Source organism: Pan troglodytes, chromosome 2 (genome assembly GCF_028858775.2).
Source record: "Pan troglodytes isolate AG18354 chromosome 2, NHGRI_mPanTro3-v2.0_pri, whole genome shotgun sequence".
NCBI lineage: Eukaryota > Metazoa > Chordata > Mammalia > Primates > Hominidae > Pan > Pan troglodytes.
Genome location: NC_086015.1, coordinates 143,255,087 through 143,277,569, shown reverse-complemented (window position 1 = coordinate 143,277,569; position 22,483 = coordinate 143,255,087). Strand labels below are relative to the sequence as shown.

The following is a 22,483-nucleotide window of genomic DNA, read 5'->3' as shown; positions in this document are numbered from 1 at the left end:
ACTGACATCATCATGACCAGTAGTTTGCAAACTGAGTACCCGGGACTCTATGGCATGGACCCACCACTCTCCTGGCCTTCCCTGCATACTTGATGCATTTCATTCATGCTTAGCTCTCACCTGAAATTACTTCTCTACAGTCCTTTACCACTACCACTATTAATATTAATACTAACTATAATAATAATTGGTTAGCCACTCCTACAGCTTGCAGACTATTGGCAGACAGGAGCTTTCAGTCTATAAAAGGAAGCTTCTGCAAAAACAGCCATTTTAAATACTGTGTGATCAGTATCAGGAGAATCGAGCACAGGCTTCTGTAGCACCTAGAAGAATTGACCTTTTAGCTAACTCTTGAAGAAGTGTGGAAGTAAAAAGAATTCCAAGCATAGAAAGCAGCACATGCAAAGGCACTATGACAAGAAACAGCATGATCCTTTCAGGCCATGGCAAGATTTTCCATCTGCCTTGGTGCAGAATGCAACTGTGTCCTGCCCTGGGTAAACTGCAACAATGTAGGTGGAATTTCTCAGAGAGGCAAAGTTATCTTTGGTTTAGAGCCCGGCAGGAGTTATGATAGGAAAGTAACTCCTATCGTATTCTTGGAGGGGACTCCAGGCCAGAGGAGAATGGTGCAGGGGACTTCCACCTCCCACTATAGCAGAGCAACTGCCCTAAACCTGGAAAGAAGCAGGGCTGGTGGGGTGAAGTGTAAGCCGGCTTCCTGTGTGAAATCCACAGCCATGAGGTCTCCTAGGGCAACCCAGAGAGATCCTCTTCCTAGAAAGTCAGGGATGTAGGAAAGGGGTGGGCAAATTGAGACTGCAGTACTGGGCTGTTTGATTTAGCTTTTCTTCTCATTTACACAGTGTTATAGAGCATGGGGTCTAAATGGACTTATGTTAGAAACCAACTAATGCTCCAGATAAATGAAATGTGTCCATTCACATCCATTTATCTGCCTGCCCTTTAATTCCTCTCCCCTGATGGTTTACCTACCACATTGGTTGCAAAATAGAAGTTGATTCAGAAAAGCTCACTTTGAGAAAATGACCAACATTAGTATTTCCATGTGAATTGAGAAAACTGAAATATTGGCAGCTTAGGAGAAATCAGAAAAGCCTTGAGGAATCTTGCTTTCTGGCCCCTAGGCTGAGTAAGTAATATCTTCTCTTATGCCCCTCTGCTCAGGGCTTCCCTCTGCCAGCGCTCTGACCCTATGTCTGGTCCTGATCGTTAACTCCTCTGTCTCCCTCTCCAGGCTGCAAACTCACTGAAGGCAGAAATTCATCCTTCTCTGGATTTGCTTGGCTTGGCACAAGATCTGACCCGAAGAGATGGTCAGGAAATGATGAAGGAATAAAAGAAATAGCACACCCACGAAAATCAGATCCTGAACTCAGTATCTATGTGTACAAAGCACAAAAGGGTCCCTGTGTTGCCCACCACTGTGGTTAACACCAGTTACCCATCAGGTCAACCGCAGGCCTTGTTACTCTAGATGCCACATCAGGCAGCCCTATTGGTGATGGGCCCAGACATTACAGGGCTGGCTCTAACAGTCAGAAGTGAAGCACCTCCCCTGAGCCAGGTATCCACTGGGCTCTGATGACAATCATCCATTGGCCTTCCCATTGCCGAGGGCCAGGACACTCAGACAGCCAGGAAGTGTCAGAGCTGGGGCCTACCCCTGAGGACCAGGGATTTCCTGGAATCTGCACATTTCACTTACCTTGGAAAGTCAAGCCCACCCTTACCCTTGTGGAGTTCATTTCCAAGAGGACTTTGGGGATCGTATTAAAGCAGCTCCTCATCAAGCCGTCAAGTTGGCAGTGAGGCAGCTATAGTAAGAGTCATAGGCAGTCTTCCTCCCGTGACCCCCAGCCCCTACTCCATGAGCTTTCTTCCCTACTGATATCACACCAACCCTCCCCACCGAGTTTACCCTCCTACCATCTGGAGAACCAGTCTTTCAGCTTTCACAACGGTACATATATTATTCTGTCAGTGCCAGGCTATAAGAACAAAGGCATAACGATGCAAGAAAATGATGGCAAACTTGTATTGAACTCTTCCTATATGCCAGGAACCTCGCTGAGTTATTTACAAACATCTTATTTAATTCCCCTAACAGCACATGAAGAAGATTTATTATATCATTTTACAGATGAGGAAACTGAGGCCCAGAGAGATTAAACAATTCATCAATTGCCACAGACATGGTCAGTGGAAGGGCTAGGGTATTATGCCAGTTCCTCCCCAGATCGGTGTATTAGGATGTTATTCTTAACTCCATCATTAAGCAAAACCATTAATGTCTTGAATGAGGTCTTTCTTTATAACTAAGAGCCCTTATTTTTTGTTATTTAAAATACTTTCCCTGGACATTTCTTCTTAATAGACAAATACCTCCCATTGCAATTTTGGAAAGCAGAAAGGTTGCAGGTTCAGCCTGAATGGGGAAGAGACCATCAGTGCCTGGGAGTAGGCTCACTTCAGCTGCTTCCAAGTGGGTGTCTTAATAGGGCAAGCTTCTTCACTGCCCTGACCTCATCCTTTCATCTGAAAAGTAAGGATAATTATATCCACCCTGCCATCCTCAGAGGGGGCCACCAAGAGGACTGAGCAAGCTGATGGTTGAGTGAGGGCTTGACAGGAAGGCTTGAGGGGAAGACTGAGCAGGTCTGATGGCCCCCCAGAACCCTCTCCATGTAACTCTCTTTGGTCTCCTGCTCATCAGCACTTTTAGCTCCATCAAGAACACACCTGTGTCTTAATTCCCTGGCACATCACCCTGAGCCACCCATTCCACATTGAACACACATTTATGGAGTCCCTCTTGTGTTCCCAGCACAGTTCCAGGCCCTGGGGGGCAGCAGTGCACAAAGCCCTGCCCCTCTGGAGCTGTCAGCCATCTGGGAATCAGAGCTAACACTCTTAGGACACTTATCATGGGTGGTTCCAGGTAGTTTTTGTGCATTTGCTCACTTAATCCTTTCCCACAAAACTCTGAGGCAAAAGCTAGTATGTTAGCTAAGGAAACCAAGGCACAGTGAGGTTAGGTACATTTCCCCAGATTGCACATGCAGGACGCAGTGGAACTGGGGCTTGAACCCAGGGAATCTGATGCCAGAGCCCACACCCCAACATCACATACTACTGCCATGGGTCTTTACATGCCTAACTTCTGCTAATCGGGTGCCAAACTTTTTCACCTTATCCTCCATAGCTTCTTATCCTCCATGGCTTCTTGGGTCTTCTCTGTCTCTGCTCCCCACTGGTCAGGGCCCTCCCCCTCCTCCTGGAAACACAGCAGCCTCCCTCTGGCTTTCCTGCCTTTCGCAGGACACCACCCAATTCCCACCTAGCCCCTCTCACCTTCATTCTGTCTTGGACCCCACCTGACCTTTTCTTTTTTTTTTTTTGTCATGGGTCCCAGTAGTGTCTAGACATTTAACCCTGGCCTTCAAGGCCCCCCAGAGTCAGTCCAGCACAAAATGTTGCATATCTCCCTCTGTTCTACAATGCTTAGTTCACAAAAACTGTTCACCAGGAGAGTAGGTCTAAACTTTTGGGGTAATCATTGGCCCTTTTGAATAGATGACAAAAGTTATAGACCTTTCCTTCCCAGGAAAACAAACAATTGAGAGCTCTTCCCAAAGATATCACCCCCTTCCTAGACTTAACCAGCTCAAGCTTTCACCATGAAGATCTCCACTCCAGGCATGCAAATTCTATTACTCTTCCTAAATTCCTTTAACATACAATGCATCTGTCCACCTCCCTTTCAACATCTCATTCCATGTCTTCCATCCATGATGCTTCCTCCATCATTAATAAAATCCTAATGAGATCCTGGTGACCTATCAAAGCCCAGTTCCAATATTACTAGGCCAGATGAGGGCTTTCCCTTGAGAATTTCACCCACAGCTACCCACACGGAATTTCAGTGCTCTGCTGCCTGGGATTTAGGAACACATCTTATTTCCACCTACCTGATTTGACCCCTTGAGGGCAGGTATACTGGCTTAGTCGTCTCACAACCGTTCACTTCACCTAGCATAGAACTCTGTAGACAGCATGCCTGAGTGTTTAGTTTTGGAAATTTTTTTTAAAAATGGAAGCAGTCATCTTTATCTCCAAATAGAAGGTTTCAGGTTACTAATGAAATGGACCTTTCATCATCCATGTTCTACTAATAAGGCCTTGCAGAGCGTGAACTTCTGGAAAATTTCACCAGACATAAGCCTCAGAAAATCATCTCTTGCCTTAGCCATTTGTTAGAAATATAAACATTCATTTCCATGGGTTACTGCAGTTCTTGAGTTCCTGCTTAAATCTCTAATGTTAACCTAGTTTATAGGAATCTATGACTTGGAAATAAGGTCAGATTCTGATAATTAGTTGTGATCCATATTTTGTATCTGATAATTAGCTTATAGCCGCAGTGATAATTGGGCCCTACATTTTTGGGAGGTGGCATATTTTAAGAAAGCAAAGTGCTCTTCATGTGCTCTGATCTCGTCTCTGCTTTATTAAGGGGTTGTTAAAGAGAGAACTATAACATAGGAAAAAAATGAATACGTTTGCTCTCGAGGATGCAATTAAAATAAAATGTAAATATGACTAATGAGGCGATTAACTTTTCTAGAAATACTATGCAGGAAAATCAATCCCTGGAATGTAACATTTCCATGCTAAGAAATTCAGTTTAGTGGCATCCCCTTAGTGATGAAAGGGATCTAAGAATGAAGAACGTTGCTACTGTCAGGGAAGGCCAATAAGTGCAGAGAGATGGCTATGAAAAGCACCCATTTCTTCCCAGCTTGATCTGCTCAGCTATAAAACATCTGCTATTGCAAAGGCTCCCAAAAGTATCTTCTGCATGTGTACAGCTTCTTTTCAACCTGGCATCAGTAGAATGGCACTAATGCAGGGGTTAGGAGCACTGGGTTCAAGTCTCAGCTCCAGCAGTTACAGCTGAGTGGCTTTGGATCATCCATGTCATTGGATGTGCATTGCTTTGGATGTGTATTGGTTTGCTTCCTCCATATGCATGGCCTCAGTTTCTTCATCTGTGCATGGGCATAATGACACTTGCTTCATGGAAAAATGCCTACTATGGAGAAGAGCAGCCAGTATGTCCCGGGAAAATCCCTATTGAAGCTGCAGGATGGGGAGGGTGTGAGAAATCCCTGTGCAGGAGGAGGCTCTGGCATGAGGCAGGAAACTCTAGCAAGGGAGATTCACAAGTCAGGATTCTGGGTCTCACCCTACCCTCTAAGTTTAAGCCATGTAATCTTGGGCACTGATGTCACACTTTCAGTATCCATAAAATGATAGCATTTAAGTAAATGATTTCCAAGGCGCTATTCAAGGAACCTAGCCTTGTTCAATGCTACAAAATAGTTCATTATTTTTTCACAAATATCTTGTTACTAAACAGCCTGAATTTCTCCAAATATGACCTACTGTCAACTTAGTTGAGTTTAGGTCCACAACTGTAGGTGCCCACAATTACACTGTAATTAGAGAGTGTAATTTGTAGCCCTGAAGGGCCTCTGAATTTTGCAAACTTCCTCTCTACTCTTTCTCAGTTCCTATCTGGGAGCTGCTCCCTATTCTTCAGTTCATGTTTTGGCCATTAACCTAACCCACGTGTTCCATAAGCCAGGCTCCCCACCCAGGCTGAGGATACAGAGTTCAGTCCTGTCCTCAGAAAGACGGAAGTCAAATGGAGGTCACAGGCCAGAAACAGACAAGGCCATCCCAGTGGGGCATGGTTTATGACAGAGAAGTACACCTGGAGCCCTGTGGGCACAGATGGGAGGTCACCTAACCCAGAGTGGGGGTTGGCAGGAGGGGAGATACTTGGTAGAGTCCTTGACATCCAAACAGGCATTCATCTAGCCAGTAACTATTTATTGTGTACCTACTGTGTACCAGGCACTGTGCTAGGTGCTGAGGTTACATCATTGAATGATGTCATTTCCTTAATCAGCCATCCACGAGAGCTCCCTCTAGCCACTCACTTCAGTGTTCATTCCATACTCTGCTGCCTCCCTGACATGACTTCTCCAATGTGGCCTGGGCTTCCCAGCGAACAAACCGTCTTTCTTCCTCAAATACCCCCTCCAGAGCAGGCCCCCTCTCCCATCCTTTTGTGGTATTGGTACCAAGTACCACAAAGCTCTTGGTACTCTCCAATCCAGCCTCCTCCAAGACCTTCTCTTTATATCAATGATGAGTGCCATTGTGTACTTCAATCTCAATGGGCCAGCCTGATGGGCATCCAGCTCTTTCGTGTAGATGCATCTTATATTCCCACTCAGGCTCTAATATCCTTTGATCTAAGGCTCTGCTCCTTTCTTCTTTTACACATTATTGTGCCAGACTGGGACTGGGAGACTGATTAACTAGGCTCTGAAAATGAGATGTTTCCTCCTACCTGTTAGCGCCTTTCTAAGATTAGTGCTAAATCAGAGCACACTTGGGTTTTTGTTGTTGTTGTTCAAGGAGACAGAAGGAAAAAGGAAACATTTACTGAGCACCTACTTCACAGTAGGTACTACGCTGAACGCTTTAGTTTTATTGTTTTAATCCCCACCACAACCCTGTAAGGCAAGCATTGTTATTTCCTTTTTGCATGTACAGAAACCAAGGTTTACGCCTTGGTTTGTTAACCCGCAGGTTGGTTAACCTGTCCTTGGTCTCGCAGCTAATGAGTGGCAAAACTCGAATGTAAAAACAGCCATGTGGTTTTGAAATCTAAGCACTTCTTCCAACAAGCTTTCTCCCAAGAACACATGTTCTTTTCTACCTCCAAATATCTGCTTAAATGCTGCAATCTGGTTCAAGGGAAAGGTAGGCCCCTCCAGGCCAGAGTTTAAGCAAACAAGATAAGCAGAGTAAGAAAATGGTTTCTGGACACTGCCATCCATCTCTGGTAAGTCTTAGACAGGAAGCAGCAGGTGATGAAATGGAATGAAATTCTGAGGAGAAAAAGAGAGATGAAAATGAAAGTTTTACACATCACTGAGCTGCTTTCCTATCTAGAAGGAAAATCCAACATTAATAAAACAGAAAACCTTCAACAAAATCAAAGCCAATTTTCCTGTCAAGTTCAGAAACAACAATATATAAGCCTGCAGGCATATCCCAGGTGTATTCCATAAATAGTCAGGTTTCTGAGAAGTTGGGTGGAAATCAAATTTGGGGGACCTTGTCCCCATTACCAAAATGAGGGAGAGGGACCTTTGTTGCTACAGAATCCAATAGGCATAGTGCCTCTTATGACATCAGCTTTAAGTTTTTCTCCCAAACTCCCTTCTCCTTTTTCCTACCCCAAAAAGTCTACCTTTGATAAACAGTTAAAAGTAGTCAACAGACTCTGGTTGACCTCCTCTAATGAATTTGTCTATGATCACATACACCCCCTACAAACTCACATGCAGTGGCTTGTCCTATACATGGCCCACTGCATTCTATTAGTCAAAAGGTGAAGATCTTGTCTCCTCACCTGGCTAGCAGGTAAGGGTCCCTGGCAGAAATGGGAAGCAGGAGAGTGTATAAGTCAGTGGGTATGTGGGTGGCTATAAGCAAAGCCTGTGGCCAGATAGATCTAGGTTTACAAGTCATCTCCACCCCTTACTGACCGCATGGTCTTGGACAAATTATTTACCTTCAATGCTACAAAATAGTTCACATTTTTTTTCACAGATATCTGCATATGGACAGCTTTGAGCATTTCTTTTCAACCTGGTGCTGCTAGAATGGCACTATCATTGAGGTTTCAGCAACTATCAAAGGGAGAAAAAAAGTGCCTGTTACTTAGGGTTAAGCAAACGCATCTTAAAAATGACAGTATAAGATTCTGGGCTTCAGGAAGGTACTTGATAAATGCCCAGCCTCCTTGCTATTCTCCACCCTCCCCAAATGTGACCCATTCTTGAAGTCCTAGTTCAAGCTCACCTCCTCCAGAAAGTCTTCCCTGACCAAGAACCTCCCCCTCCCACGAGCTCCATAGTACCTTTGGTCACCACCAGCCCCTTGTCTTTGGTCACTCACTGCTTGCTCTGTGAGAGTTAAACATCTGTGCATGCCAGGATTTCCCTGCCAGATGGTAGCTGCCCGAGGACCAGCTGTGATGACCCTCTTGTATTGGGCCCGAGTCTAACTCAGAGATGGCAACTGGCAAACATGTGCCTACAGACAAGTCATTCAAACACCAAAAGGGGCTTCAGTGAAAAAGGTTCCTTACATGTGTTGATGCCTGACTATATGCCAATCACTTCACATCACCCATCTCACTCCATCTCCACAATAACCCCCTGAGATAGGTGTTATTGATTCCATTTCACACATAATGAAACAGGCTTATGAAGGTGAGCTAGTAGCTTCACCAAAGCCTCACAGCTCAGGGGGCAGGAATGAAGGCAGATCTTTGGAGAAGGAAGAGAAGACAGAAATAAGAGAGAGAGGAGGGAGATGAGGGAATGGGGAAGTCAAACGTGAAAAGCAAAAGTAAATTCTTGTCAGTTGAGCTCCTGTTGCGAGCTGGCTCCTGGGCAGTCCTCCACACACATCCCTTCTCTTAACACTCACCACCACGCTGCATCTGGTGCCTTTGCAGCTGCTGTACACTTTTGTTAATCATGCCCAATGAAAGCTAGTGAGACAGTAGCTGTGACTCTGACCTCTGTCCCCACCCAGCTGACCAGCGAGTTTATCCTCAGACACAATCCAGTAACTCCGGAGAACCAGAATTGGAACTAGATTGCTTTCCTCTAATAAAATTTATGGTGTATACAAATTCAATTACATCATCCTGTGTGCTGGTGGTGGCTGAAGGGGCCAAGGTCACTTACACACATTCATCACCAGGGTGTGAAGAGCCAGAAGCGTGAAATTACCTCCCATCCAGAGTCCAGAGGATGGCAGGAGCTCAGCAGAGGCTGCTGACTATGAGGAGTGGCCCTCAGGCAGGAGGATGCTTGTGTTCAGGCTTCATGTCCTCCCTCACCCGAGAATGACAGGGAGCCCAAAGGGATGCATGGGAGGCCTGACTGCCAGCGCCATCCAGAGAAGGGCTCTGTGCTCACCCCTGCAGGCTCGTGGTTGGCTGTGCTGTCTTGATGAGATCTGTGTCTGTCCCTACAAACAGCCTGCTTCTGCCCTGCATGGGGGAGAAACAATGTGCTGCAACCACACCCAAGGTTTGCTATTAAATCCTCACTATATACATGTGGGGCTGCCAGAGAAGGAAGGCTCAGGAAGGTTAGGTAATGTGCCCAAGACCACACAGCCTGTGAATAGGCATGCTTGCTTGGAACCCAGGTTTGTTGGGCTCCAGAGCCCATGTCAAAAATGAGTTTTTTCACATATCAGCTGGGCAGAGTTGGTTTTCTGAGGAGAAGAATGAAAGGGCTACGCTTCAAAAGAGAAGCTCAGAGAGGCCAACTCTTATCTCAGGGGGCATTTCCAATCCGACTTTGTGGTGGTGGGAGACACAGCTGGCTACAAATAAATATTTTAAGCAAGTGCTCCTTTCCTGCCTTCCCCCAGGGTTATGATCCAGCAAGTCTGGTAAACAAAGGCCTATGAGAATAAACCTAGCATCGGGTGGGGAGAAGGTGTGGACCCTGGGATCATTTAATAACAGAAATATTGGCCAGGCGCGGTGGCTTATGCCTGTAATCCCAGCACTTTGGGAGGCCGAGGCAGGTGGATCACTAGGTCAGGAGTTAGAGGCCAGCCTGGCCAATATGGTAAAACCCTGTCATACTAAAAATACAAAAATTAGCTGGTTTTGGTGGCGTGCACCTGTAGTCCCAGCTACTCGGGAGGCTGAGGCAGAAGAATCGCTTGAACCCAGGAGGTGGAGGTTGCAGTGAGCTGAGATCATGCCATTACACTCCAGCCTGGGCGACAGAGCGAGACTCTGTCTCAAAATATAAATAAATAAATAATAACAGAAATATTTTGAGAAAAGAAGAGCCCACTGCACAGACTCAGCCAGCCAGGCCTGGAGAAAGATAAACAGATTTCAATTCTACATCCACTCTGGACCAATTGATCTCAAACAAGTCACTTAAACTATCTGAGTCTTCGCTTTCACTAAGGCCATGGTTCTCAAAGTGGCGTTCCCAGACCAGCAGCTCAGCCTGCCCTGCAAACTTCTTAAAATGCAAGATTCTCAGGCTCTGCCCCAGATCACCTGCATCAGCAACTGTGGGGTGGGGGCCACGTGACTGTTTTGCCAGCCCCTCCAGGTGGTTTCCATGTCCCTGCTCTAAGGTGTAGTGCTTTGTGGCTGCATATTGAAATCACCTGCAGGGATTTTACAACAATCCCAGAATCCAAGCCACATTCCAGACCAATGACACCACCATCTCTGATATGAATGATATGGAACCCAGCCTTAATAGTGTTTTGAGGCTTCCCAGGTGATTCCAGATGTAGCCCGGTTAAGAACCACTGTTCTCTGGAAGTAACAACACAGTCCTCACAGGGAGTAGAATGAGACAACAGATGGAGAAACACGCGTGTGAATAATCCCTCCTCCTGGGCCCTTGCAGCCAGCAGACGGCACTATTGCTCCTCCCTATCCTTTTGTCTGTTCAGCAGAGTGCAAGAAGGGTGCAGGCGGGGTAAGAATAAGGAGAGAGATGTTTAGGAAGATGTGCAGCGACCATGCTGAGGATGGAACGGGAACGGACTGAAGGCAGGAAGGGTTTCAGCAATGATTTTAATGGGCTCCATAAAAGTCTGTAATATTTTACCCAAGTCTGATTGTTTCTCATTTATCAGAAACAGTCCTGAAGGTCTGCAAACTTTTGCAAATTACACATCCCACAAGATTGATGGCTTCTCCAGACAGCCTCTCTCTGATGCAATTTGCTGTTTAAACCCCAGTTCTACCAAAGACCTTGAAGCTGTTCACACGATCAGTAAAGCCTGAGCTGTGAATGGGCATTGGAAGCCCTGTTTCCTGTTCCCTTGGAGCTGAGGGAGGCCCCAAGGATGGGCAGGGGAGAGGGAGTGGGCAGGCCAGCCCCCGGGCCCAGCCAGGGAATGTTAGACGCTGTGTTCAATCCAGGACAGCCCCCAAATGTGCCCTTTGTGTGTTCTTTTGTTGTTCAAAAGCTGTGTTTCTTTCTTTGTATTGAAACCTTCCATCCTTGTTTACCCGTTTAGCCTTCAAAACCCCAACAGTAACAATAAAAATAGCAAGGAGGCACCCACTCAGCACCAGACCCAGCACTGCACCCTGTAGAATATCTCCTTTTGTCTGAACCAAAAGCATGTGAACTTGCTATTTTCCCATCTTGCCCTTCCAGATCCATCCTCCACTACCCTTCTCTCTTCTGTGCCCTGGGAGGCTGACCTCTATGGACTGCTTCATCCAAGCTCCCTCTCCTTGTCTGGCTGGGTTTGACAAAACAGCAAAAAACTGAAGGGCAGGAGGAACAAGAGGTTAGAGTATTTGTTCCTCTGACTTCCTCTCTGCTGGGTCCCAGTTTGGTCCCCTGTTCTTCAACAGAGGGTCACAATTCCTATGGGCTGGCCTCACTCCTACAGCTGCAGCTCTTGGGCAGGCCCACTAACTGCTCCTGGTAATTCTCTTTCCACTTCTCCTTCAGCCTGGGGATGGTCATGGCTTCCATGATGCTAGCCCTGAATATTTCACTATCCCTTTCTGGTATCCCTTAACATTGCTACACCTCTGAACTATGTGAAATTGCCGTGTGTGTAGCTCAAATAGTAGTGATTTCATATGGCTCAACATAGTAAACATCCTTTCTCCAATGGTCTCTCATCACCTGCTCTGAGCGGGCTTTTGTTTCCTGCTCAACTCACACAGCAGGCTTGGAGAGATGGCGTTGACCCCTGTTCCCAGGTGAGAAACAGAGACTCAAAAAGCTTTGTGGATTTGCTCAAGATTATCTAATGTATGGTTGAAAAAATAATAGCAATAACAAGCTGAGAATATACTGTGTGCCAGGCACTGTGTAAGCAGTTTCTACAGATTAACTCATGTAATCCTTGATACTCTGAGATAGGGACTGCTGTTACACAGATTTTATCAATAAAGAAATCAAGACCCTGGTAGCTAATCCAGGTACCTTCCTTTGGTTAAACCCAGCCAGAAGCAAGAGAGAAGGTGAACTCAGATGAAGCAAGTCGTCAGAGGTCAGGATCCTGGGGCCCAAAACAGAATAGAGAAAGTAGAGAAGAGATCTGGAGGGACAAGACAGGATAAAACAAGCTTCCATGATTTTGATTAGAATAAAAGGAGATATGCTAGCTAAGGGCTCCACACTGCGATCACCTTTTGAGGGGTCACTGGGATCACCACTGTCTTGAGGTCTTGTGCTGGGGCAGAGCTCGCCTCTCCTTCCCGTGACCCTGTTAAGTTCATGTTCAGCCACTGGGATCCTGATGTGTGTCTCTTGAAGCAATGTGGTCAAAAGGAAACTTTTGAGCCAGACAGATCATGGCCCAGCTTAGGCACTCTCTATGCAGAAGGTGTCTATGGACAACCCCACCTGGCCTCATTGCTCATGTGTGTCATCCCCAGTACTGGAGGTAATAGTCCCCCCTCAGGGAGGCTGAGAAGCGAAAATAAAGATGGCCTGGGTAAAATGTGTAGTCCCTAATAAGCATTTAATAAATGGCTGGTTCTGTTCCCTCATTCTGGAAATAATATTTCTAATCTAAACATTATAATTGGTGGTTTAAGAAGGGAGACTAATACTGTTTATCACACTTTGATTTTCTGCAACTGGGGTTAGAAAAACTCTCCTTAAAAGATGGTTTTCTTGATTTTACTGTTAAATTTCAGGATTTCCTTGGCAACAGCTTTCAGGAAGACGAAGAAGTCAGTCAGAGGCCACCCAAAGGGGAAAGACGTGAAGGTGATTTATTCCACTCCAGAGCTGGCCCTCTTCAGGGATGCTGGTCAGTGTATCCTCAGTGGAGATGCCGTCTGTGCCTTAGATAGAATTAACTCCCCATGCTTGCCCAGTCCCTTCAATTGTTTCTCTGGCTCAAACTCAAGTTCCAGCCAGTGCTGCCTGCATGGGCCTCCTCCAAGAGATTGGGGGAGGGGGTGTGCAAAGACCAGCACAAACAGGTGCTCACTGGGGCCACCTAGAGCAGTGCCGCTGGTCAAATCCGGAGGGAATGGAGGTCGTGAAGCAGCAGGGACTGGAGAACAGGAAGTGAGAGTCTGGGAGAGCTGGAGGCATGGGCAGGATTTGAGTTTGGTCTTTCCCTCTCGGTGTGGTGGGCCTGGTGGGATCAACTGTGGCAGCTGGAGGTCTGTGGCCTCAGTACAAGTGCACCTGGAATTTACAGGGTCGTTCTCCAGCTTGCCCTGAGGCTTTTAACACAGGCCCACTGCCCCCCACTCCCCCCAATAAGGAAGCCGACATTACCTGCCCCAGGTCACACCCAGCTCTTCTACTCTCTAGCTATATGACCCTAGGAAATCTATCTAATCTCTCTTTGCCTCAGTTTCTTTATTTGTAAAATGGTGATGATAGTAAGAATATCTACCCAATAGGGCTGTTGTGAGGTCTAAATTAATGTGTATAAAGAATGTGGACAATGCCTGGCCCCCGAGGAGCAAGCACTACTTTGGGTCAGCTACCATTGCTGTTAGCAAGAAGGTGGTCAACTCTGAGAGTCATTCAGTATGTAGGCAGGACTTAAGGAAATCTGAATCTCAGTACAGCCCACCACCAGTTGTTGGCTAGTGCCAGAAATCTCACTGGAGATCTTTATTCATCCACTCATTCAACTATGACCTAGGCTGTATTGCCCAAGATATGGTCCATGCACAACTGTGGTATATAATTTGACAGTAGGGTTTACACTAGAGATTGTTCTAATTTTAATAGCCATGCATTTAAAACATTTTTCTCATATCAATATTTAAGGCAAGAAATATCAGCTTCCATTTAAATAAGTAATGACAACATTTTAGATAAATTTATGCCCATTTTGATCACAATTTTCAGCCATATTCCTTCCTCCTCCTTTCTCCCCTCAGTCATATGGGAACAATATTCTTCTGGTCATTTTTTAATATTTCATATTTTTAATAGCCATGCATTTATTTCCTTGTGTCATTATTTAAGGCAAGTAGTGATCATTTCCCATTTATAGCGTTAACGTATTGCTATGGTTTGACTACTTGGCCACTTCAAAACTCATGTTGAAGCTTAATCTCCATTGTGGCAGCATTGAGAGGTGAGGCCTTTAAAAGGTGATTGGGTCATAAGGGCAGAGCCCAATTCATAGAGTAATGGATTAATGTGTTAACGAACTAATGGGTTATGGTGGGAACAGGAGTGGTGGCTTTACAAGAAGAGGAAGAGAGACCTGAGCTAGCACGCTCAGCCTCGTCACCACAGGATGCCCTGCACTACCTGGGGACTCCACAGAGAGTCCCCACCAGTGAGAAGATCCTTACCAGATGTGACCCCTCAACCTTGGGCTTCTCAGCTTCTATAACTGTAAGAAATAAATTCCCTTCTTTATAAATTAACCAGTTTCAGGAATTCTATTATAAGCAACAGAAAATGAACTAAGACACGTAGAGTTTCCTTCCTAAATTAATTTACATTAGAAGTTAAAATAAAATATTATGTAAATAAAAAGCACAGATAGCATATTATATGGCAGTTAGAAACAATAAACTTTATATACCAACACAGATAGTTAAGACACATGGATGAATGAAAAAGAAAGTTGTAAGGCCATATATATGTTGTGTATCATTTGTGGGAAACTAAAATGTACTCATATATTACTATTAGGATTTCTTATTACTATATGTATTTACTCTGTAAAGATACACAAAATTGACTACAAGGTGGTGTTTCCCATGGAAAGTGAAGCAGAAAGAGAAGAGAAAGGAATATAGCTCAGATTGATGTGTGGCCCCTTTGTAAGGCACATAAATTTACTAAAGGTTTTAATATCTTTTTTATTTTTAAAGGAAGAGGAAGTAACTTGAAGAATATGTGACACAATGCTAGCAATCTTGGTGGAAGCAACATGGATGTTTACTAAATATTCTTGACTTTTTCTTCATTTTATTAATCTCTCAATATCAATGATAATATACGTGGTAGGCAAATGTTCAAAAATCCCCTAGAGGGACAGTTGGAAGCAGGCAACACCAATCCAGGATGCTACAAAGTGGCAGGGATGCAGAAATGTCAGGCACTTCACTCAAATGTGGAGCAAAGAAAGAGAATTTCCACAATTCTTTGACAGAGGTAAGCCAGGGATGCCTCCTAGAGAAGATGAAACCAGAGCTGTCCAAACTAAGCTTCATAAGTGAAGGAGAAATAAAATCCTTTACAGACAAGCAAATGCTGAGAGATTTTATCACCACCAGGCCTGCCCTACAAGAGCTCCTGAAGGAAGCCCTAAACATGGAAAGGAACAACCGGTACCAGCCACTGCAAAAACATGCCAAATTGTAAAGACCATCGATGCTAGGAAGGAACTGCATCAACTAACGAGCAAAATAACCAGCTAACATCATAATGACAGGATCAAATTCACACATGACAATATTAACCTTAAATGTAAATGGGCTAAATGCTCCAATTAAAAGACACGGACTGGCAAATTGGATAAAGAGTCAAGACCTATCAGTGTACTGTATTCAGGAGACCCATCTCACGTGCAGAGACACACACAGGCTCAAAAAAAGGGATGGAGGAAGATCTACCAAGCAAATGGAAAACAAAAAAAGGCAGGGGTTGCAATCCTAGTCTCTGATAAAACAGACTTTAGACGAACAAAGATCAAAAGAGACAAAGAAGGCCATTACATAATGGTAAAGGGATCAAGTCAACAAGAAGAGCTAACTATCCTAAATATATATGCACCCAATACAGGAGCACCCAGATTCATAAAGCAAGTCCTTAGAGACCTACAAAGAGACTTAGACTCCCACACAATAATAATGGGAGACTTTAACACCCCACTGTCAATATTAGATCAACAAGACAGAAAGTTAACAAGGATATCCAGGAATTGAACGCAGCTCTGCACAAAGCGGACCTAATAGACATCTACAGAACTCTCCACCCTAATCAACAGAATATACATTCTTCTCAGCACCACATCACACTTATTCCAAAACTGACCACGTAGTTGGAAGTAAAGCACTCATCAGCAAATGTAAAAGAATAGAAATTATAACAAACTGTCTCTCAGACCACAGTGCAATCAAACTAGAACTCAGGATTAAGAAACTCAATCAAAACCGCTCAACTGCATGGAAACTGAACAACCTGCTCTTGAATGACTACTGGGTACATAACGAAATGAAGGCAGAAATAAAGATGTTCTTTGAAACCAATGAGAACAAAGACACAACATACCAGAATCTCTGGGACACATTTAAAGCGGCGTGTAGAGGGAAATTTATAGCATTAAATGCCCACAAGAGAAAGCAGGAAAGATCTAAAATTGACACCCTAACATCACAATCAAAAGAACTAGAGAAGCAAGAGCAAACACATTCAAAAGCTAGCAGAAGACAAGAAATAACTAAGATCAGAGCACAACTGAAGGAGATAGAGATACAAAAAACCCTTCAAAAAATCAATGAATCCAGGAGCTGGTTTTTTTGAAAAGATCAACAAAATTGATAGACCGCTAGCAAGACTAATAAAGAAGAAAAGAGAGAAGAATCAAATAGACGCAACAAAAAATGATAAAGGGGAGACTACCACCGATCCCACAGAAATACAGACTACCATCAGAGAATGGTACCTCCATGCAAATAAACTAGAAAATCTAGAAGGAATGGATAAATTCCTGGACACATACACCCTCCCAAGACTAAACCAGGAAGAACTTGAATCCCTGAATAGACCAATAACAGGCTCTGAAACTGAGGCAATAATTAATAGCCTAACAACCAAAAAAAGTCCAGGACCAGACGGATTCACAGCCGAATTCTACCAGAGGTACAAGGAGGAGCTGGTACCATTCCTTCCGAAACTATTCCAATCAATAGAAAACAGTGAATCCTCCCTAACTCATTTTATGAGGCCAGCATCATCCTGATACCAAAGCCTGGCAGAGACACAAGAAAAATAGAGAATTTTAGACCAATATCCGTGATGAACATCGGTGCAAAAATCCTCAATAAAATACTGGCAAACTGAATCCAGCAGCACATCAAAAAGCTTATCCACCATGATCAAGTGGGCTTCATCCCTGGGATGCAAGGCTGGTTCAACATATGCAAATCAATAAACTTAATCCAGCATATAAACAGAACCAAAGACAAAAACCACATGATTATCTCCATAGATGCAGAAAAGGCCTTCGACAAAATTCAACAGCCATTCATGCTAAAAACTCTCAATAAATTAGGTATTGATGGGACGTATCTCAAAATAATAAGAGCTATTTATGACAAACCCACAGCCAATATCATACTGAATGGGCAAAAACTGGAAGCATTCCCTTTGAAAACTGGCACAAGGCAGGGATGCCGTCTCTCACCACTCCTATTCAACATTGTGTTGGAAGTTCTGGCCAGGGAAATCAGGCAGGAGAAAGAAATAAAGGGTATTCAATTAGGAAAAGAGGAAGTTAAATTGTCCCTGTTTGCAGATGACATGATTGTATATCTAGAAAACGCCATCGTCTCAGCCCAAAATCTCCTTAAGCTGATAAGCAACTTCAGCAAAGTCTCAGGATACAAAATCAATGTGCAAAAATCACAAGCATTCTTATACATCAATAACAGACAAACAGAGAGCCAAATCATGAGTGAACTCCCATTCACAATTGCTTCAAAGAGAATAAAATACCTAGGAATCCAACTTACAAGGGACGTGAAGGACCTCTTCAAGGAGAACTACAAACCACTGCTCAACGAAATAAAAGAGGACACAAACAAATGGAAGAACATTCCATGCTCATGGATAGGAAGAATCAATATCGTGAAAATGGCCATACTGCCCAAGGTAATTTATAGATTCAATGCCATCCCCATCAAGCTACCAATGACTTTCTTCACAGAATTGGAAAAAACTACTTTAAGTAAAGTTCATATGGAACCAAAAAAGGTCCTGCATTGCCAAGACAATCCTAAACCAAAAGAATAAAGCTGGAGGCATCACGCTACCTGACTTCAAACTACACTACAAGGCTATAGTAACCAAAACAGCATGGTACTGGTACCAAAACAGAGATATAGACCAATGGAACAGAACAGAGCCCTCAGAAATAATACCACACATCTACAACCATCTGATCTTTGACAAACCTGACAAAAACAAGAAATGGGGAAAGGATTCCCTATTTAATAAATGGTGCTGGGAAAACTGGCTAGCCATATGTAGAAAGCTGAAACTGGATCCCTCCCTTACACCTTATATAAAAATTAATTCAAGATGGATTAAAGACTTAAATGTTAGACCTAAAACCATAAAAACCCTAGAAGAAAACCTAGGCAATACCATTCAGGACATAGGCATGGGCAAGGTCTTAATGTCTAAAACACCAAAAGCAATGGCAACAAAAGCCAAAATTGGCAAATGGGATCTAATTAAACTAAAGAGCTTCTGCATAGCAAAAGAAACTACCATCAGAATGAACAGGCAACCTACAGAATGGGAGAAACTTTTTACAATCTACCCATCTGACAAAGGGCTAATATCCAGAATCTACAAAGAACTCAAACAAATTTACAAGAAAAAAATAAACAACCCCATCAACATGTGGGCAAAGGATATGAACAGATACTTCTCAAAAGAAGACATTTATGCAGCCAACAGACACATGAAAAAATGCTCATCATCACTGGCCATCAGAGAAATGCAAATCAAAACCACAATGAGATACCATCTCACACCAGTTAGAATGGCGATCATTAAAAAGTCAGGAAACAACAGGTGCTGGAGAGGATGTGGAGAAATAGGAACACTTTTACACTGTTGGTGGGAATGTAAACTAGTTCAACCATTGTGGAAGACAGTGTGGCGATTCCTCAGGGATCTAGAACTAGACATACCATTTGACCCAGCCATCCCATTACTGGGTATATACCCAAAGGATTATAAATCATGCTGCTATAAAGACACATGCACTCGTATGTTTATTATGGCACTATTCACAATAGCAAAGACGTGGAACCAACCCAAATGTCCATCAATGATAGACTGGATTAAGAAAATGTGGCACATATACACTATGGAATACTATGCAGCCATAAAAAAGGATGAGTTCATGTCTTTTATAGGGACATGGATGAAGCTGGAAACCATCATTCTCAGCAAACTATCACAAGGACAGAAAACCAAACACCACATGTTCTCACTCATAGGTGGAAATTGAACAATGAGAACACTTGGACACAGGGTGGGGAACATCACACACCGGGGCCTGTCATGGTGTAGGGGGAGGAGGGAGGGATAGCATTAGGAGATATACCTAATGTAAATGATGAGTTAATGGGTGCAGCACACCAACATGGCGCGCGTATACATATGTAACAAACCTGCACATTGTGCACATGTACCCTAGAACTTAAAGTATAATAATAATAATAAAAAAAGAAACTAGAGCTGTCATTAAGCATCTGGGCTAGGGCCCATCAACTGATGAATGGAAAAATAAAATGGGGTACATCCATACAATGAAATACTACTTGGAAATAAAAAGGGATAAAGTACTAATAGACACCACAATATGGTAAACCTTGACAACACGGTACTGAGTGAAAAAAGTCAGACACAAAAGCCCACATTTTTTCTAATTCCATTTATGCGCAATACTCAATATGGATAACTGTGCAGCAGAAACGTAAAGTAGATTAGTGGCTGCTGGGGCCTGGTGGAGAAAAAGGAAAGCTGCTGATGGGTACAGGGATTTCTTACTGGTTTCAAACTGAATACTGAACCAAATGAACCTAAATGTATATTAACTGCTAATGTGTTTGGAGTTTCATTGATGAAAATGTTCTAAAATTTTGGTGATGGTTACACAGCTCTGTGAATATACTAAAAACCATTGACTCATGCTCTTTAAATAGGTGAATTGTATGGCAGATAAATTCTATGTCAAGAAACCTGAGATATATATTATACAGCCATTATGTATGAAAATAAACAAACGAAGACTAGGGCTGGCATGTAGATGGAGCAGAAGAGAGGTATCATGGCCGATGACAGCTCAGCCCCCTCTTCCCTCCTCACAAAGGTTTGTCTCACCCAGTCTGTACAAGCTATTGCAGGGGCTGCTGCAGACACAGCAGAGACCCAGGCAGACAATTTCCTTCCTCTGTGCAGGTTCTTGCCTGGTGGGTTGAGAGAAGCAACGACACTCATGGTCCACAATGACACAGATATGCCTCTAAAGCTTCATAGGAGTCGGTGAGGCCCGGAAAGCAGACCAACACCTTTCAGGCAGAAAGAGCAACATGTGCAAAGCATGGAAGCCAGAGAGATGGAGGCTTTCAAAGCTACAAGGAGTTTGTACAGAATACAAAGGCTGGAAGGAGATAAGTCCAAAATGACAGGTGGGGGCATGGAGAGGCCCAGCTCTGCATCTCTCCTCCTCCACCACCTACCCCTCTCCATAATTTATAAAGGGAAGAATCTGCATTTCCTCTGGGACTGTCCTCTGTGAAGGTCTTTGGTAAGGTGAACCTGAGTTCTCTTACTCCCAACTTCCTGGACATGGAGAGACAAGGGTCTGCCTAGAAGCCTTTTCTGCTGACCCCTCTGTTATCTATAAAATAAAAACCTTCGCACATGCACCAAATGGTCACTGGTGCAGAGCAGTTGGCCATCTCAGCCATGAGCTGGCTGTACGTGGCCAAGTGACCTTCCTTTATTTGGCCTTGAGAAGCAACTCTAAATAAACTTACTTCGAGTCAGTTAATTAAAGTCAAGATCACAGCCTGTATATCTCAAGATGATAAAAATGAACAGTTATGTGTTCCCACTGCTCTCCGGATTTAACGTGATGAATGGAAGAGGTAATATACTGCAGGGAGAGCTCACAGAAGCTCCAGTGAAAGATATCTCCAATCTTTATTACTGTGCCTTTTCTCCACTCGGGCCGTCTGATTTGGAGAGCACTTATTTCCTTCATTTATCACTGCCATCTGCAGCATGAGTTGGATGTCAAAGACCCATTTTCTTTCCTCATCCTCCCATCATGCCAGAAATGACAGATTTACCACGAGAACCTCCTAACAGCCAGATCCACACACTCCACCTTGTAATCATGAAAAATACCCTCTCCCCTTCAATAGGGCTGTCACTCGTGCTGCATTATCAACAGCCTCCAAGCCAAGACTTTATTCTTTTTCTCTTTCCACTGGGTTCAAACTAAATAAGAAGTAAAGGCACATTTCTAAAGAAGTGTTCTATTTTCTTTAATCTCCTCAAATTGCTTGGAGACTTGACTTTCCTTTCACCAATGGGAAAAGCCATCAGCACTGAATAAAATATTCAGACCCCAGGCAGAATTCAGATGAGGTAGGATTAAGTTACCTGGTGAGGAATACTAACATGTGCACCTGTGGGACATTAGATACTGACCTTCTTCTCTCCACCTCCCAAGCAAAGAAAGGGCATATGAGAATGCTTGCCAGGGGTGAGGAATCTGCTCCTCTCCATAAACACACCTTGTAACTGTTCTGTTAAGTAATTTGACTATATCTAACCTATGCAATGCATTGTCTGGCCTGAACAGATTCAGACTATTCCTTTCTTTGCACATTAGCACCCCAGGAGTGTTGACTAAAACTTTAGTGATGTGTTTCTATGATAAATGGCAAAGAGGAACTACAGAGCACACGGATAGCGCAGTGCCATCTGTTTCAGGGTGAGAATTGCCTCAGCCATATGTAGGGGGTCATTGAAAGACACCAAAAAAGATGAGAAAAGAAAGGTACAGCTACTGAAAATGGCTGATGTGTAAAACATGGGAGAATCAGACTAGGTGAATTCAAAACACTGTAGCTTTAGCAACTTAGTAAACAATGTCATAAACTATGTAAACTCACCTAGTAAAATGCTTGGCTTATAGAAGATGGACAATGAATTTTACTGTACAGAATTGTAATTAATATGAGAGCCCTGATTTCTTAAAACGTCTTAAAATAAGGAAAGTTCAGATTTATTTAACTCAAAATAACTTAGAAATAGCTCAACATACTTGATACTTAGAAGTTGTTACTGTCATCTTTTAATCTAGCTGGTATTGTTTAATTCATTTGTTTATACTTATTTAATAAGTTAAATACTTTGTAATATATCTATGTCTATTTATACACATATGCATGCACAAACACACATAAATAGATACATACATAAATCTATACACACAAAACAAGACATTCTCCAGAGCCTAGAATCCTAGCCTTCAAGTTGTTTTCAGCCCCACAAATTACTTGGTGGCAGTGGAGAGACATCAGAGCATTGTT

At 43.5% G+C, this 22,483-nt stretch overlaps 1 protein-coding gene and 1 long non-coding RNA gene across 2 annotated transcripts in view; both read right to left on the bottom strand.

Annotated features, from left to right (window-relative positions):
* Window positions 1-22,483, bottom strand: part of CLSTN2 (calsyntenin 2) — a 639,289-nt gene that overhangs the window by 511,951 nt on the left and 104,855 nt on the right. The window lies entirely within an intron of this gene.
* Window positions 6,540-7,799, bottom strand: LOC107970788 (uncharacterized). Its single transcript, XR_001713678.4, has 2 exons — window positions 7,682-7,799; window positions 6,540-6,992 (listed from the first exon to the last, which is right to left on the bottom strand). It is a non-coding gene; the product is annotated as an uncharacterized LOC107970788 (long non-coding RNA).